This window comes from Castor canadensis, chromosome 5 (assembly GCF_047511655.1).
Source record: "Castor canadensis chromosome 5, mCasCan1.hap1v2, whole genome shotgun sequence".
Classification (NCBI taxonomy): Eukaryota; Metazoa; Chordata; class Mammalia; order Rodentia; family Castoridae; genus Castor; species Castor canadensis.
Genome location: NC_133390.1, coordinates 83,121,090 through 83,138,990, shown reverse-complemented (window position 1 = coordinate 83,138,990; position 17,901 = coordinate 83,121,090). Strand labels below are relative to the sequence as shown.

At 44.0% G+C, this 17,901-nt stretch overlaps 1 protein-coding gene and 1 long non-coding RNA gene across 4 annotated transcripts in view; one reads left to right on the top strand and one right to left on the bottom strand.

Annotated features, from left to right (window-relative positions):
• Positions 1 to 17,901, top strand: part of St6gal1 (ST6 beta-galactoside alpha-2,6-sialyltransferase 1) — a 119,885-nt gene that overhangs the window by 11,266 nt on the left and 90,718 nt on the right. The window contains exons 2-3 of one of the 3 annotated variants that reach the window (XM_020171334.2): positions 13,332 to 13,472; positions 14,002 to 14,093. The gene's annotated coding sequence lies outside the window, so the exon portion shown is untranslated. Of the gene's footprint in view, positions 1 to 13,331; positions 13,473 to 14,001; positions 14,094 to 15,746; positions 15,837 to 17,901 lie in introns of those variants that run through there. The other 2 variants (XM_074073578.1, XM_020171333.2) reach the window with 2 other exon arrangements.
• Positions 1,734 to 7,860, bottom strand: LOC109691380 (uncharacterized). Its single transcript, XR_002212870.2, has 3 exons — positions 7,787 to 7,860; positions 4,089 to 4,134; positions 1,734 to 1,958 (listed from the first exon to the last, which is right to left on the bottom strand). It is a non-coding gene; the product is annotated as an uncharacterized lncRNA (long non-coding RNA).

Sequence of the window (17,901 nt, the reverse complement as noted above, 5' to 3'; positions counted from 1 at the left end):
TTTGATGTCTGCACACAGTGACTCATGCCTACAGTCCCTACTATTCAGGAGGCAGAGATCAGGAGGATTGTAGTTTGAGGCCAACCTGGCAGAAAGTTATTGTGAACCCATCTAAACCAATGAGCTGAGTGTGGTAGTGTGTACCTGTCATCTCAACAATGTCAGGAAGCCTAAAACAGGAGGATCACAGTCCAGGCTGGCCCGGGTGGAAACATGAGACCTCATTTGAAAAGTAAAAACAGAAAGGTCTGGCTGAGTGGCTCAAGTGGTAGAACTCCTGCCTAGTCAGTGCAAGACCCTGAGTTCAAACCCCACTACCAACAACAAAAAAAAGTCTTTTGGTGAACCCCTAATTCCATTCAAGTAGAGAAACAAAGCTAAGAAGAGGTGTGCATAAAAGGCTAACGGATAGAATTGTGATGAAGTAAAAAGAATGTACCAGAAACAGAGAGCTTAGGAGACATGGAGGAAGTGTAAGTGCCAACTTTCCCTTTCATGCTGTCTAAAAGGGGTGTTAAATTGATAGCTTTTAAAAATAGCTATTTTGTAAAGTGATTTCCATGCAGCCTTCTTTACACATCCTTCTATTCTCCACACTGCAATCCATATGTAAATACAGAGAGTTGAGAAATGATACGAATCTATTGTTTTCTGGTTGGAGGTATCTTGGGTGATTTTTAACTCCATGTAGTTTTACATACTGATTGACATTGTAAGAATAATGAGCTGGTCTTATTTGAATAAGACCACGAAGGCTATTCTAAAAAGGCATCACTAAATATTAGTGCTCAGGGAGTAGGGAGTCTGGTGGGAGATACAAATAGATGAACAGGATGTTATCTTTTCATGGGTGCTCAGGAGTCAGTTATTTAAACACCTAGGCAGCACATAAATCAGATGAATAGTTGGGTGCTGGGGCCCAGGCGTCATGGAGGAGTTTGGTCTAGGCATTGAAAGATGAGAAGGGTTCTGATAGGTTGAGATTTGGAGAAGGACATTCCTGGCCTAGGGAGCAGCAGGCACACAGGTATGGAGGATTGAAAGTATGTGGCATATCTGGGTAACTGTGAGTAATTTGTTGTGGTTAGAGGACAAAGGATGGATGAAAGAATAGGCACTGTTTGTTCAGTGCCCACAACATAACCAGGTGCCAGACACAGACGACTCCAGGCTGTCCAGCAACCCTCCTGTGGGTAACTCATCCTACTGTACTGATGAGGAAATTGAAGTAGGAGTGATATGTTTATTTGCTCAAAATCTCACAGGATGAAACTGTGATTTGAGCCCCCGGAAACTCCCTGTACTCCAAAAGCCTGTGGTTTTTCCACTGTGCTGTGATTTCAGGCACAAAGACCTGAATTAGTTACCTTTGTAAAGCAAAGTATATAAAAAAAAGTCATATTTTATAGGTAAACATTTTATCAGTAAACATATATCTTATTTTTATAGGTAAATATGTGCTACATGTATGTTTACATAAAATATTTACCTATAAAATAAAATTTATTTGAGATATAAATTTTGTGGTAAAATTTTAGACAATATAAGAATCCAAATTATTATCCAGGCTCTGGCATCCAGCAGCTGTGTGGCCCCAGGCTACTTAATATAATCCTAATTTCTTTATCCATTAAAGGAGTAATGTTTGTGCTACTGCCCAATCTCAGAGTTTTTATGTTCAAATTAGATCATAAATAACACTAGATGAGAGAGCACAGAAGAGCCACAGAGAGTTGTATTTATTTATTTATTTAGACAAGGTCTTACTATGTAGCCCAGGCTGGTCTTGAACTTATGAACCTCCTGCTTTTGCCTCCCAAGTGCTGGGATTGCAGGTGTGCACCACCACCACAGTACACATGGAGGATTTGTATTGCTGTCACATTCTTCCAAGAGTGTGCATCTGTTAAAGCACTCACAGGTGTCTGTAAGAACTCTCACAGTCATGGACATGGTTCCTGCAATGTTGAAACAAACATCTTAGTCAACAGATAAGACACTGTGCTTTCTGTGACACAGCTGGGGGCTGTGGTGATAGGCAGTAGAGATCAAGGGTGGAGCTGGCTCTGCCCTTGCATGGCAAAAGAATGCTCCTGCCTTCCTGGTTGCTGGGGAACGTCTGGGCTAGGGAGTTGGTCAGGATGGCTGTCAACAGCTTGGCAAGGGTGGAGGAGGTTGGGAAGGAGTGCCGGAGTTGCCAGGTGAGCAGGCCATGTCTGGGAGAGGCTCATGGTCTGAAAAAGGGACAGGTAGAATGGGGTTGTCAGAGACTCTGGGGGCAATCTCTATTCTGCAGAAGTACTGATGAAGACAAGGTGGACCCTGGCCTCAGAGAAATTGGGCTGCTGACAAAGTGCGTATGGGTGGGAGGTCAGTCAGACCTCAGCACTGAGCTAATGTAGCCTGAGGCACCCCACCTTTGCTTCGGGAAGCATTGTAGGGTCTGGGATAGGGACTGGCATGCTCTGGAGATCTGAAAGCCTTAGTAGGTGAGTGTGCATGTGTGGTGGTGCTATTGTACAGAGACCCAGTCAACTTCATACTTCGGAAAAGGAACATGATGCCTTACCCATGGCCTCTCTACTACAGATTCCCAGGCCTTTTACCTTAGCCGGAGCTTCAGCCAACTTCAGGCCAGGATGAGTGCCTTGCAATCTGTGTCCCACAGAAGAAAGAGAAGACCTCTCATCTCTTGCACCATACTGACTCTGTCCTATGAAGTTAGCTGTGTTCACTCTGCACAGCCCCAGGCCCATCACAGTATCTGGGAGGCCTAGGAGGCCTTCTGGAGTGAGCTCAGCCTGCCTGGTACTCAAGTCTGCCCTCTGAGATCAGGCCACACCTGCCTACCAGTGGCATGAATAGGTGCTCTGTAGGGAAGGTCAAGGTCTGAGAGCTGGTGATGGTGGCTGCAGCAGTCCATGATGAGCAACACTTTGGGGCTGTGTGAGCCTTCCTGTTCCATGAAACAGTCTTTTTTACTCTACCTGCCTATTCTGGCCCAAGCATCTTCATCCTGCTGGGGAGCTGGGCTTGGGGCCTTGCTCTTCTTCTCTTAGCCATTTGGGAACCAGGGTCATAGAAGTTTGCCCCAGGTGAGAGAGGGAGGACCACAGCCTGGCAGCTCTGATGAAGGCAGCTAGGCTGAGTCATCATTCATCTGTGCAGTCAGCAGGGACCGCCTTTGTCAATTGTGTGGTGCTGGTGTTTGGAGGCCCACAGTCTGAGCAGGAGGTAATTAACGACATTGCTAGGGATAAATCCCCAGAAGATGTTTCTGCCAGAGGGCTTGTGGCAGCTCCTCTTTTTCTACACAATGAACATCTTATTCTGGGCTATAAATTTGGAGGAGGGGAAAGAACAGGCAAGGAGATGACCCGAGGCCTTTCCCAAGGAAATACTTCTGCACTTGAAGAGTCCTGCCCTGTCTCCCTAGCCGGTCCCTGTGACTCACAGCAGAGATGGGAGGCGGCTCATTGCCTTTTCCATTACCATTTGCAGGGTTACCTTTCCTCAGAAAGCCTTTCACTTTTGGGAAAAAAAATCATATGCTTTTTAGCCAGACAGACTTGGGTTTAAATTCCAGATGTGCCACTTGTCAACTATGTGAACTTGGGAACTTCTCTGATCCTTGTTTCTCATCTTAGTCTACATTAATCACTCCTACATCATAGCATTGATGACAGTACTACATGCAGTGCTTAACTACAATAAGTGATGGCTATTTTAAATATTGCAGCACGTTTACTGGAGTTTGAACTCAGGGCCTCGCACTTGTTAGTCAGATGCTTTACCACTCGAGCCACACACTCCAGCCTCTTTCTGCTTTAGTTATTTTTCAGGTAACGTCTTGCATTTTTCCCTGGAACCAAACTCATACCATGATCCTCCTACCTATGGCTTCCCACATAGATTGCAGATGTGAACCACCATGCCTAGCCTACTGATTGAGATGGGATCTTGCTAACTGCTTAGGCCTCAAACCTCTATCCTCCCAATCTCTGCCTCCTGAGTAGCTGGGATTAAGGTATGAATCGCCCCACTCAGTTAACAGCAAATCCTAATGGTATTTCTCAGTTACTGCTCACCTGATGGTCCACACTTTGTAAAGATGGCTCTGGAGCAGCTGGCAGTCTAGGAGGAGAGATGGGCATATCTAAGGACACAAGTGTATAAAGGGAGTTGTACAAGTTGCTGAGGAAGCCAGAGTCAGAGGAAGGGTGGGGTTCACTCAGTCTGGAGGGCAAGGTCGAAGAAGAGGAAATGAGACCTCCAAAAGGCTCCTAAGGATGAAGAATTTTCCAAGCAGTTCAAGTAGTAGGGGAAGAGCATAGCAGGATCATATAGAAGGAGAGTCACAACTGGTATTTGGCCCTGGGTCCACTTGTAGGGAAGGTAGGAGCCAGCAGTACATGCTCCCCTGCAAGCAGATCCATGGGCCTCCTACCTCTGCTGGCATCTGAGCTCATTTAGTCTGAGTCAGGATAGAGCCTGCAGTCTTTTTCCAGCAGGTGGGTGGACTGGGGCAGGGATCCAGCCAGGTTTGACTGGGGCAGAGGGAGCTGAGGTCTCTCCATGGGCATCTAGGCCCTGGTTCAGGGTTTGGACAGGAGTGGACCTCCCCAAGGGAGTAGAACCAATTACCAGACAGGAACTGCAAATGCAGAGCCTACTAAGAGCAGGCTCCAGGTAGTACAGACTGGAGGAGCTTCACAAAATGGTGGCCTGGCACTGTTGTTATCAAATTGGGCCAGAGAGAGGTGAGAAGGAAGAAGGATGATATCTACAGTTGGTGGGAAGTCCAGAGAGCTCACGCAACACTTCATATCAAATGAAAAGAACCAGAGGAGGTCTGTTTGGTATTCAAGGTTTCAGTTTTCACAAATGACCTCAAAACCCTATGATATATAAGCTGAGTGAATTATTTGCATGAGATAAGAAACAATTGTATTTGCTAGGAGAATTATGTATGTGTCATTTATCTGGTGATAAGAATAAACGTAGGAGCTTTCATTTACTGAACTTTAGTTGTGTCTACACGTTACGAACTTTCATTTAGTCCTGATTAAATCCAACTCTCTCTCTACACCGTAGTCGTTCCACAGATCTGAAGGTGACTCTAGAAAAGAACATTGCCATCTTGCACATTGCCACCTCGCTGGTCCCACTCTAATTCATTACCATGACTTAGGGGGATACTGGTGTTGTCAGGCCATCTTGTGCCATTTCCTCAGTAGTTCTTAACTCTGGCTGCCATTGGGGCACTGCTGCCTGAATTTAAACTAATGAAATTGGAATCTTCGTAGGGTAGATCTGGACCATTTTTTTTTTTTTTAAGCTCTGCAGTTGATTTCAGTGTGCAGAGATGGTTGGGAACCACTGCCATTCTCTCTATCTAGATGACTGTTTCACACTTTTTCTTTCTCTTCAAACCTCTCATGCCTCCTTCCAATTCTTACTGTCAGTTGATAGCTGTGTTTTATATTTCCCTGAGAAAATAATGGTAATCAGAGGAGTATTGATTCTTAACTGATGAGATAAAAGAGCTGAACCTTTTGTCTTAGCCCATTCAGGCTGCTATAACAAATAAATATATACCATAAATGGAATAACAGAAAAGCTACAGAAATCCATTGCTCACAATTCTAGAGACTGAGAAATTCAAGATCTAGGTGTTAGTTGATTCCATGTCTGGTGAGAGGTCACTTCCTAGTTCATAGAGGGCAGCATCACAAGGTGTAGTCACCTAGGGGAAGGTCTAGCTAGCTCACTGGGGTATCTTTTGTAAGGATACTAATCCCCTCTGTTGATGGCAGAGCCTCAAGAACTAATCAACTCTGGCTCCTAATGCCATAATATTGGGGATTAGGATTTCAACATATGAATTTTGGGGGATACAAATGAACACCATCATGAGATTAGGGGAGTCTGCATAAACTCTTTAGTCCAAGAGAAAAGGCCTTGAGATACTGATATTTAGAGCTCTCTAAATAAAATATACAGATTAGTCTTAGTCACTGTCTGGTAAGATCTGCCAATTCAGCCCTGGCACACACAGCATTCTGTCAGCTTCCTTATTGTCTCACTTTTAAATTTGAAAAGACAGGGGAGCATCAAATATGTGAAAGGAGTTTGAAACATGAAGGAAACCAATAGAGACAATTGATAGCAACATAAGAAGAAACACAAGAAGTAGAGGCAATGTAGGAAGGAGAATAAAACTTCATAGAATCATAACTATTGCCGGGTGCTGGTGGCTCATGTCTGTACTCCTAGCTACTCAGGAGGTGGAGAGCAGAAGGATCATGGCTGGAAGCCAGCCCAGCAAATAGTTTGCAAGACCCTATCTTGAAAAAAACCCATCACCCAAAAGGGCTGGTAGAGTAGCTTAAGGTGTAGAACCTGAGTTCAAGCTCTAGTACCACACACACACACACACACACACACACACACACACACACACACAAATCATAATTATTAGTCTCAAACAAAAGAACAATTTCATTAATAATAGAAGTGTGCAACGAAAAGGAGTGTTCAAATCATCTTAAGTGAAGTTAGCCAGGCTCAGAACGCCAAAAAATATGCGGATTATAGACCCAAAACAAATGCAGTAATATTATTGGACATGGGTCACACACTAAGGGGAGACCGCACATGGGAGGAATAGGGAAAGGGAAGGAAACCTAAAACTTGAAAGTGGTTGATGTGCTTACTGTAGAAGAGCGAATATAGTAATCTTAAATGGGCACAGGCCGCTATGGGAAGGGGACCAGGAAGTAGTGAAGATGTGTGGCAGAGATGAACCATTGTGGGTTGCAATACAGAAGTGCATGGAAGCAACGCTAGGAATCTCTCTGTACAGCTATCTTTATCTCAAACTAGCAAAAAATGCCCTGTCTTTCTTATTATCTCCTGTGTTTTCTCTTTAACAAAACTGGAGAAGAAGAGGGCGGAACAGGTTCTACCTGGAAGTGGTGGGGGGGGATGGCTAATAAACATGTTACTTATATTTTATAAGAAAATTTGTAGAAAGTTAAACAAAAAGGGCATTGAAATGAAAAGAAAGGATTATTGTAAGAAATCCATCATGTGAATAGTAAGACTTGTACAAAAGAGAGAATAGAGACAATGAAGGGGAAAAGATTCATAGAAATAAAAATTTAGAAATGGATACAAACTTCTGCATTCAAAAGCCCACCAGAGTGTCTGGTGCTATAAAAGAAAAAAAGAAAAAAAAGATATACATCAGATGAAAGCTTCTACATAGGATTGGGGGGGAGTAGCTCAGTACAAAAACAAACAAACAAAACCAAGCTTCTAGACAGAAACTGAATGAATGAATGAAACAATAAAATACACAAAAAAACCAAACAGATATATGTAAGAAAAGAGGTCTGATTGACACGAGCCATCTCTAGCCAATACTGGCAACTAGAAGACAATGAAGCCATACCTTTAAAATTCTGAGAGCATGTTATTTCCAACCAAGACATTCTGTCCAGACAAATTATTAATCAAATGTGTGGGTGGAATGGTGACATTCTCAGATATGAAAAGTTTCAATTATTTTACTTCCCATGTAGCCTTTTTGTGGAAACTACTACATATCTGCTCCTCCAAAACTAAGGAGTAAACAAGAAAGAATAAGTGGGTTTCCTGTCAAGTCTAGAAGGCAACCAGTTCAAGTTGGAGTAGGAGGATAGAAGGTTCCAGAAGAGAGCGCTTCAAGAAATTAAAAACAAACAAAAAAACCCTATTACTTACATGATAGTATTTGACTTACTGTGATAGTTTTAATTTTGTTGGAAAGTTGAGGGCTGAGTTAGTGACAGGTACCTAGAAAATAAGCACACAAGAGGCACAAGAAGATAAGCAGAGCGTGCACGTGAAAGGAATTAATCCCAACACTGCACATGGCTTGCTATCAGCAGAAGCAGTACTTTATCTGGTTGTAATAATGTTAAGTTCTGGTGTTGACTTAATAAAAATGGTTTAACTCCATTAGGAGAGTATGGGAAGGAGAAGTATGGGGGTGCTAATAAAAGAGGGAAATCCTTACCATCTATACTAGGAAGAAAATGAATGATATCAACAGTGAAAAAAAGAGCTGTATAAACATGTCATTTATATATACTGAGATAACTCTGGAAGTAGGTAAAACAGCTGAAAGTTGTTGCATTTAGGCAGCAGAAATAAGGATATAGAGGGGTGGGGAGGGCCTGTGTTTCTCCTTTCTTGACTGGCAGTACCCCTGCACTTTACAATCATGGACGTGTATTGCTTTGATTAAAATGGGTTCGCGTGTCCAGGTTTCAGATTGGAACCTAAAATAGGTGCTAAGGGACTGTCAAATAGATGAGCAGGGACACTCTCCTTTGGCTGGTTCCCTAATGGCAGTGAGAAGAGCTTCCTTCTCCTGTTTCTCTGAAAATCATACTCCATTTCTCTTTTTTGTCAGAAACCATTCCCATATTCAGTGTTCAACTCACAGCTCTTGACTGAGGTGCCTTGGGCTAGCTTTTTCCTAACACTGGAGGGAACAGGGGCCTCTGGGAGGCCGATTTGTGTGTGTTGGATTCTGGCTTAGTCACTTTCCAGCTTTGTGCCTGAGCTAGTCACTAAAATTTTTGTCACCTCATCTGAAAATGGAGAAAACACTCCTTGCCTTATAAGGATTATGTGAGGAATAAATGAATAATTTAGTACATAAAGTGCCTGACACACAGTAATTGCTAAAATAAACAATTAAAAAAACATAAGGGAACACCTGTAGTGAATACTTGGTCTAAGTCAAGAGCCCAATTGTGTTGGGTTGGGGCCTCACAGATGAACCTTCAAGATGAGGCGTGAGTCTTGGGAGGGGAAAAGACGGAGGAAATAATCTGGGAGGTTTCCTGATTTTAGTAGAAGTTCTTAATGTATTTTGGGTGCAGTGTCATCTGATTTGACTGCAATGCTCAGCAAATTTGTAGAGAACTAGATCTGGAATGTTTTATGTATGAAGACCTAAAAAAGCTCTTACTTAATTTGCTTCCACATCCAATCATAATCAGAACAATTGCTCACATCCCTAATAATGTGGAACAGTGGATCCAGTGCTCACAGGGTTATCCTTTGCCTTAAGGCTCTGATGAGACTGGGGGCAATTGCTCATTGATCACAGGGATGTGACTAGTGCCTTACTCATGTGACAGGCCAATCCACTCTCTGACTCCAAACAGAGCCCATGAACATTGTCCTGCTTTGTGGGTCTGGGATGTGAACTTCTTGGGTTCTTTGGTTCTTGATGTGCTCTGGAAATTCAGCAAGGAAACACTTGCTGGTGGCAAGAGGGGGTTAATGAGGCCCCTACAGACGTTCCTTTAGTTGCTTTCTTCCCTAGAGTCATCTTCAGTAACTTTGGGATGCTTCTGGGTCTGAGGGTAGAGGGAAAGGGGATTGGCAGAGTTGCTGCCAGAGCCAGAAGGTAGTAGACAGTTCAGTGAGAGTAGGAGACAAGGTCCTGAGTTCAAGGGCAGAAATGAATAAGACCTTGGTCACTGGGCTTTGGAAGAAAGATGGGAAATTAAATCCAGATGTCCAGTTTATGGGATTAGGAGGTTGGGGGACCATGGTGGTAGTAACAGATTGCAGTGGGGAATGAGAATTAAGTGGGAGATACGTGAAAGCTGCAAGGAAGCACATGAGTATATAGGAGGCTTGGGGATGAAGAGTCACAGGAGATCAGGGGGGACCTGTGATCAGCTGAATGTGTAATATGGAGCAGGGTGTCAGGAGAAGTTTATGTATAATCTACTTAGTAGAAAAATCTTTAGAATTTAGATTGGAAATAAATCACCCAACTTCATTTTAGCAATCTTGGATGGTCCTTTCAGGTAGCTGTGCCTATGAAAAACCCAGCCACAAATGTGCCCCACAGCTACGTGCTGGATCATAGGAAAGAAAGTCCCTCCAGCCTCTCTCCCAGCACCCTCATACTTTAGCAGCCAGAGCTCATGTACAGGCTGGAGAAGTTGAGGCCTGGGTTAATGCTTTCCTAGCTGGGCTTCACAGACTTTTTGGCTTAGGCCTATAGTTGCATTTGTTGTGCTGAACAGAGCTGGAAAGAAGTCCAGTTCATCTGTTCTGATCCCTGAGCTTAGAATTGCTGCAAACTAAGGGCCCAGAGAGACTGTTTTAAATGGGGCAGTTTGGTTGCAAAGGGCAGAAAAACTCACCCAAATTTCACCAAAAAGGGGAAACTGTTGAAGGGATTCAGGGCGTATGTACAGGAATAAAAAGTAAAAACAGATGAGCCTTACAGCTATTAGAGCCACCATGCTTGTACCATCTCTGCAGCTGCATGGTTTCCTGTCTTCCTCTCCTGGCCTCTGCCTGGACATTTTTGCAGGCCGGCTTCCCTCCTTCCACAGGGGCCCTACAGCCCCATCACTTGATCGTGTGTGTCATTTGTTTATCATAGTGTGTATACCATTACTTTTCTTTTAACTTCAGGGCCTACCACCACTCTTTTTTTTTCATAGTTGCAATTTTGCAAGACTATCTGATTGGTTCAGCTCCCTTATTTTATGGCCCTCAAATCAAAGTTCTATTTTTTTTGTGCATCTGGGCAGGCACTGGTATGTGAGGGTTGTAAGGGCGGGGTAACTTAGTTAAGTAATATTGGAGGTCATTATGCCATTTTCCAACAAACCTGGAAAGCACTCAGGGAGCCCCACATTCTCTCACATTCTGCCAGTTGCTGTGGCTGGAGTGTAGGATGTACAGGGAAGGTCAGTTAGGAAGGGCCAGGGGACTGGCACAGGACCTCAGAAATCCATGTTTAGACAGATTACCTGATAAATTATCCATTTCTCACTGAAGGTTTGGCCTAGAGTGAAAGGAGGGATATAGGCTTACTAAGGAGAGATGGAGCAGGGGTCTTCCTTCCTAGAGGAGGTGAGTCAGCAGCCCACAGGAACCTCTAACTGTGGTCCTCAGGAGCTCCTGTTCCAGTTCCAGGGAAGGCTCCTCACCTGCAGGCTTTCTGCTTGTTACCAGCTGCCTGTGTGTGCACACAGAGCTCTCTCCTGGATGCTCTCCTGTCCCCACAGTGGCTTGCTCCTGGTGTTTTGTTGATATTAATTATAGACAGAAGCAAATTGCCCAGGACCTCAAGCAACTTTTTCTTCTTCATCTCACCTGATGCCTTTGCTCAGCTCTACTCTGAATCTTTTCCAGGCCTTGGCATTTGCACTCCCTCCAATGGCACTGTTACCTTCAGTTTTATCTTAGTTCCCATCAGCCTCAGTCTTCTCACGGGATAGCTTTTGCTTTTCTTTGTCTCAAAACTTTCTTTCTCCTGGGTACCTATCTCCACCACTCCTCTGTCCCTCAGTGTTTTGTTTTGTTTTCTCTCAGTACTGGCATTTGAACTTAGGACCTCATGCTTGCTAGGCAGGCACTCTACCACTTGAGCCATTCCCATCAGCCCAGCTCAGTGGGGTTCTTAGGTTTTCCTCCTTCCTGAATTCTTTCTCAGGCACTCTCTCTCCAGTCTTAATGGGAGGTCATTTTTACCATCACAGATCTTGTCTTCGACTGGAGCTAAGCTGAGTTTGAGCATGAAAAAAGACAAGTCAGATTTCTGGAACTCCACACTCATTTCTACTAGAAATGTCACATTTGGTGAGTGAGGATGTGGGTTAGGGGGAGAGCAGCACTGGAGGAATGCACACATTTCTCTATTGCCGGGAGGAGTTCCTGTGGTCCAGTGGTCTTGGTGGTAGCAGGCCACAACTATTCAAAACCTGAGAAATTTGGAAATTCTTCTACCCAGCAATTTGATTTCTAAGACTGTGGCTTAAGGAAGGAATCACGGGTTACCCCAAAAGATATATTTTCCAGCACTATTTTTAATTAGTACAAAAAGAGTAGGTGATGACTTCAATGTCCAGACTTGGGTGTTGTATACAATTTATATTACCCCTGTGTAGGTTACCAGATGAGGATCACAGGGATTGAGGTACATATATATTATGTAGCCACTAAAATGACATTGCTAGAGCCTACTTAATGACATACACTAAGCCATACCTAGCTTTTTAATGTCTTTTTTTTTTTTAATGGTATTGGAGTTTGAATTCAAGGTCTTGTGCTTGCTAGGCAAGAGCTCTACTATTTGAGCTATATCTGCAGCTATTTTTGCTTTAGTTATTTTTCAGAATAGGGTTTTGAGGGTTTTTTTCTGGGCTGGCCTTGAACCTGATCCTTCTCTGTCTCCTTCATAGCTGTGATTGAGGTGAAAGTAAAAACCTAGATAAGAAAAATCAGGAAGAATATGTTATTTGTAGTTTTCTTAGGTAGAGCAAGAATGGGTAACAGCAATAATTAAATTCAGCTACATGTAATCTTGTAAATGAATCTTATTGACAAATCAGTCAAAGCCAACAGAACAAATACTAAGGTTCTACCTATGTGAAATTGACAAGGAGGCATGGCCAGCATTTGTTTTAGAAGTCAAAATTGTGGTTACTTTTGATGAAGGGGGTCGTGGCAGGGATTGGAGCAGAGGTAGGTTTGGGGTCAGTAATAATGTTCTTTTTCTGGTAGTGGTTAGTCAAATTACATGAATGTGTTCATTTTGTGATTATTCTTGGAGCTGTACATATTCCTGTTATATTCAATTAGAAGGTGAAAGAGTAGGTAACTTTTCATTCTTCTTACTTAAATTATATTATTTTCAAATGTATAAATGGAACATACATTTCTTTTGCACAAGGAAAAACAATAATTACTTTAAAAACAAACAGTATTCACTCAGCTAATAATAATATATGGCTTGAAAATTTGAATTCCATTAAAAATACTTCCAAAATGCATGAGAAACCGCATTCTTGCTAGTAACAGCGTGAACATTATACTCTAGGTCAAAGGGAGACTGTGAACGGGTTTAGTGAAATCAGCAAGTTTGCAAGCCTTACCTAAACACAAGACTTGGGCTGGGCTGGGTTTGCTGACTTCTTACCTTTCTTCTTTTTACCACAAATGTGGAGTAGCATTAGGATCAATGACTGTAGTAGAATTTGCTTTGCTTAATCTGCAGCTCATTCTGAGATGTGCAGCCCCAGAAAGGCTGGTGTGCGTGAACAGATGACCCGTTTAGGCCTTGGGAAGAAGACTGACTAATTCAGTCAAAGGCTGTTGTTCTGAAAAGGACTCTAAAGTGACCAGTGATCAGGGCTGGGAGGAGCAAGGGTGGGAGGAGCAAGGGTTCTTACTCTCCTGCGTGTATTCACATATGTGCTTCTGGTGCTCAGCCCACAACTTTACTGTTTACTTCCCTGCAGGCAGGGGTAGCGTCAATCCTGCTGAGCTCTGCAGTGAGCAGCCCAGAGAGAAGCGGAGGGTGTCATGGAGCCCAGCTAAAATGCACTTGCCTCCCTGAGCCTGTCTTGAGCCCAGGTGCCTGGCTCCATCTTGACGCTGAGGTAAGAGCCCTGAATCTCGCTTCGGAAGTGAGAGGATTTTAGAACGCCTTTTTGGGGGAATGAGATGGAAACTCTGTTCTAAGGCTCAGGAAAGCAGTAACAAGTGTTTATGGTTCAGTCAAGCCAACTGCTTTCACCCAAGCCCACCCAGAGGCAAGGTGATTTGATGGCCAAAGAAGCTTTTGATTTGCTAGAGCAGGTCTTCTGGAATCTTGATTTCTGGATTACTGATGAAATTTGAACTCCAAAGGTAATGAATTTTTCCTTCAGGTAAGAAGGCACTGATTCAGGTGCATGTCTAAGTGCACCTGCTGTGTTCTGAAAGGAAAGTTAACCTCTTAGGAAACATACACTCAAGTGCATGTGTGCATGCACACACACACACACACACACACACAGATACATACACACATACACCCTAACTGAGGGGAGACAGAGTGACAGAAATTATTCAGAAAGGTGATTGCAAATCATTCCAGCAAGCCTGTTAAAATGATTTTAATTACCTGTATATATTCTGGTTATGAAGGTAATATGTGCTCACAGGACATTTGGAAAAATAGTGACATGGAAGAAAATAATACATCATCTGAAATCCTACCTCTGTCACCAGTCATCCAGGTAATTTCTTTCTTTCTCTCAATCTCTCAAATTTTGGCAGTGCTGAAATGGAACAAAGAGTCTCTGGCATACAAAGCAAATGCTCTACCATTGAGCTACAGTCCTAAGGTGACTCTTGAACTGAAGGATGCTGATTCCTTCTGTAGGGTGGCAGAGAGGTGCAATAGAAAAAGCCTTCAGTGAAGAGCCGGGAGAACTTGTCTCTAGTCTGGAAACTCTCTAGAGCCCATTTATAATTATTCAGGAATTTTGCAAATTTGTTATAAAATTATTTTTTAAAATGTTGGTGGCTTGGAATTGACCATGGTGGGAAAAGTTATGCCGTGGAAATTGGCAAATGTCTCAGAGCAGGGCTCTTTTGTTTTGGAGATTCTGATTATATTAGCAGAGCAGCCCACTGGGTGCTGTGCCTACACTACCATCCACAGGCCATGAGGCACAGGCAAGCCACCTCTCCTGTGCGCCCCTTCTGTTCCTCACCTGTGTACAGTAGGTACACAGTAGCCACATCTATGAGAACGAGGGAGATTTCTGTCCTCATCACCTCCTAAGACAGCTGTGAAGGTCCCAAAGATAATGAAAGTGAAATGTCTTGCATACTATAAGGCTTTGTGCCCACATAGGGAGGGGGTTAGGTTGACTGGGAGATGTTTATTGATGGTGAGAAGTTGGCTGCACTTCCGCCTTTGAGTCTTACTCCGTGGGGGGTCTGTGAATTATTGACATCTTTTCATAAAGGCAGATAAAAACTCTTCATTTACTGGCCAACATCTGGGGCACATTTCCTTCCTGGAAAAGTCAAGAACTTGGTCAGAGAAGTGTGAAAAGGAAGCCTTAGCAGTCCTGGATGTGAGAGCCAGCACTGCAATCACAGCTTTTGACTCATAATCTCTACTGGAGCAGGGCGGGGCGGGGAGGGGACTTCCTGCCAAATGTGAAATTTCAACAAAAGCCTCTTTATTCTGGGCCTTGCTGTCGCAGCAGATTAGAACTAATTAAATTAACATAATGGAGTCCCAACCTCTGCCTTTCTCCCTCTATTTTCTGAATCTTCTGGTTCCTTTCTGTACCGTCTGTGTGTGTCCTGAAGGAAGAGACAGGGAGAGGGTGGGGTATCAATTAAGCACCAGTTTATCTTCGTGGAATTATAGGTTCAGAAAATTAGAAAGGCGGAGAGGACTGTAAAGGGTTTCTGGCCCCACATGCTCTTTTTGAGAAGCCAGGTCATATAGCAGCTAGTGGGTAAAGAGCCTGAGGTAAGGGTATGTGCTCATAGGTGGGGGGAAAGGAGCCCAGGCTGTGGGGAAGGGTCTGCTCTGAGGCCACCTGACCACTGAGCCTTTGTATATAACCAACAAGGGGACATGGTGGATGGTCTTCAGGTGCTCCACCCCTCCCAGCCCTTCCTCAGTATCTGTAACCACAGTTCTAGGTTCTAGGTCATTTGATGAAGTGCCCTTTAACTTTCTTGGAATTAAGCCTCTTTCCTCATCAGGGGCTTGACTTTCCAGCTCAGTGAAACCAGCTAAAAACACTTCAAGTATATTTATGAAATAGGGAGGGAAGGGCTTGAATTGAATTTATGAAGATTCCAGGCATGTGTTTTGTGCTCTGTCTACATGATCTCTTTTAACTCTGAAATGATCTACCCAGGTATCTATCCTGTGTCTCAGATATGGAGATTGAGTTTCAGAGATGGAAAGAGACTTGTCCAAGATTTTGTAGCTCAGAAGCAACAGAGATGTAAGTAAGCCTGTCTGTGACTTCCTCAGCTTCTCAAAGCTAGTGAGTGCCTTTCACAGTGAGTAGGCGCCCACACAGGAGTTCCTAATCCAGTTTCAATAGGCAGCTCCTTCCCTCTGGGAACATCGTTCTATCTCTGAAGCCTTGTGAACAGCTGCAGCCCAAAGTGGTTGGAGTTTGACAAAATCCTGCACTGTTCTTTCAAATCTCAAGGGCTCTTCCTTCTAGTATAAGATAGCATCAGAGTAGAGAGCCTCCACAGAGTACTATAAGCTTAGTCCTCTTACTCATTTGATGCTCCAGGAGGTGAAGTGCAGTGCAGATGGCCCCAGCAAGTTAGAAGCAGGAGCTGCTCAGTCTGAGAGCTCTTTCCAGGGGGACTCACTGAGATGGATGTGTGGTTTTCAACCATGGCTGGAAAAGAGCATCTGGCAGGAGGGATTTAATTCTGTTCCGTGGATACTTACTGAGTGCCTACTGTGTGCCCAGCCAGATATCTTAGCTTGTTTGGGCAAGAAATCCTGGCCTAGCATTGGACATACAGACCTGACAAGAGACAAGGGGAGGAGCTTCCCTGCATTGAGATTGTCTAGGACATATGTTCTCCTTCCCATTCCTCCTGGCGCCTCCTGGTGTTATTGTCCTTCAATAACCCTAGAGGGAGAAATTATGTACCAGGTTGCTGTGTGTCTCAGGGTGCCCAGATCCCTGTGCACCGAGTTTTAAATGCTCAGCCTGTGAACTGGAACTCAGAGCAGCACTCCTTGTAGAGGAGGGGTAGCCTCTGAGGAGGAGGCAGTGTGGCCAGGGAGTGATCCGGGAAGGCAGTGCTAGGTGGAGGTGGGTGGTCTGCTCTGGAACTAGACTGATGGAGTTGCTGAGTGCAGTTCCATACACAATCAGGACTCTTTTTTACTGGTGGTACCTGTTCCATGGCAGATGCAGGGCACGCAGAAGATGAGAGATAGGGCTGAGATGCTTCCTTGGAAAGCTTTCTTGTCAGGTTTCACCTCCTTCCTCTGAGGAAGTGCAGGCCCAGAAAGGCGAAGGGTGTTGTTTACAGCACAAGTGGAACTTGTGACTGCTCAGGGTCCATGGCACCAAATCACTTTGGCTAAAGAGGGAAGGTTGTTCTGGGAGTGAGCACAGACTCTTCCTGCCTCAGCCTGTCTGCTCTAGTGGGCATCACTGTTGGAGGCATTTGAGGCAATAACAACCTACGAGGGGAAGGGTGTCATTTCAGTGCCTAGAGGATCTCCTGTGGCCCCAGTCCCTTGCCTGGCTTCTTTCAGATCCTCCTTAGAGTTTTGCTTAGGCTCAGGAGTTGTCACTTGTGACTTCAGACTGGAAATTTACCATTGTGGGCGTATTCCATGCAGAGAAAAGTGCCCCAGCTTTGAAGGCTGTAGACCCAGGCTTGAGCCTAACTTGACCATGACTGCTTCCTTTCTTTAGCTTTCTGACCCAGATTCCTCATGTGTCAGGTGGGCTGAATGAAACCTACCTTGAGCAAAGATGAATATTAATTTATATAAAATTTTCCCCTTAAAGGGGCACTATTTTTCTGGCACTATTACCTAGGAATAATTGATAAACCACCCCCCCCCCCAGCTCATACCTTGCACAACCTGATGAGTTCTGATGCGTGTGTGCCCTCATGGAGCTATTCCCACAATGACATAAGTGAACCTAACCATTGTCAACCCTCCAGTTACTTCTGTGCCTTATCCCTCCCATCTGCCCTTTTCTGTCTCCTTCCCTCCACCTCCAGCAGCTGCCAGTTTGCTTTCTATCACTGTACACTCGTCTACATTTTCTAGAATTTAAAGTTAATCCAGGTTGTCGTGTGTATCAGAGGTTCCTTCTTTATTACTAAACTGTACCACAATCTATCCACTCATCTGTTGACACATACTTGGGTTGTTTCCAATTTGGGAATGGAGGGGGTGAATTTAGCTATGATATACTGTGAGAACTTTTGTAAATGTCATAATGTACCTCCAGTACAATAATAATGGTAATTAAAAACGGGAAAACATAAAGCCACTTAGCATTTGTGAAAGAA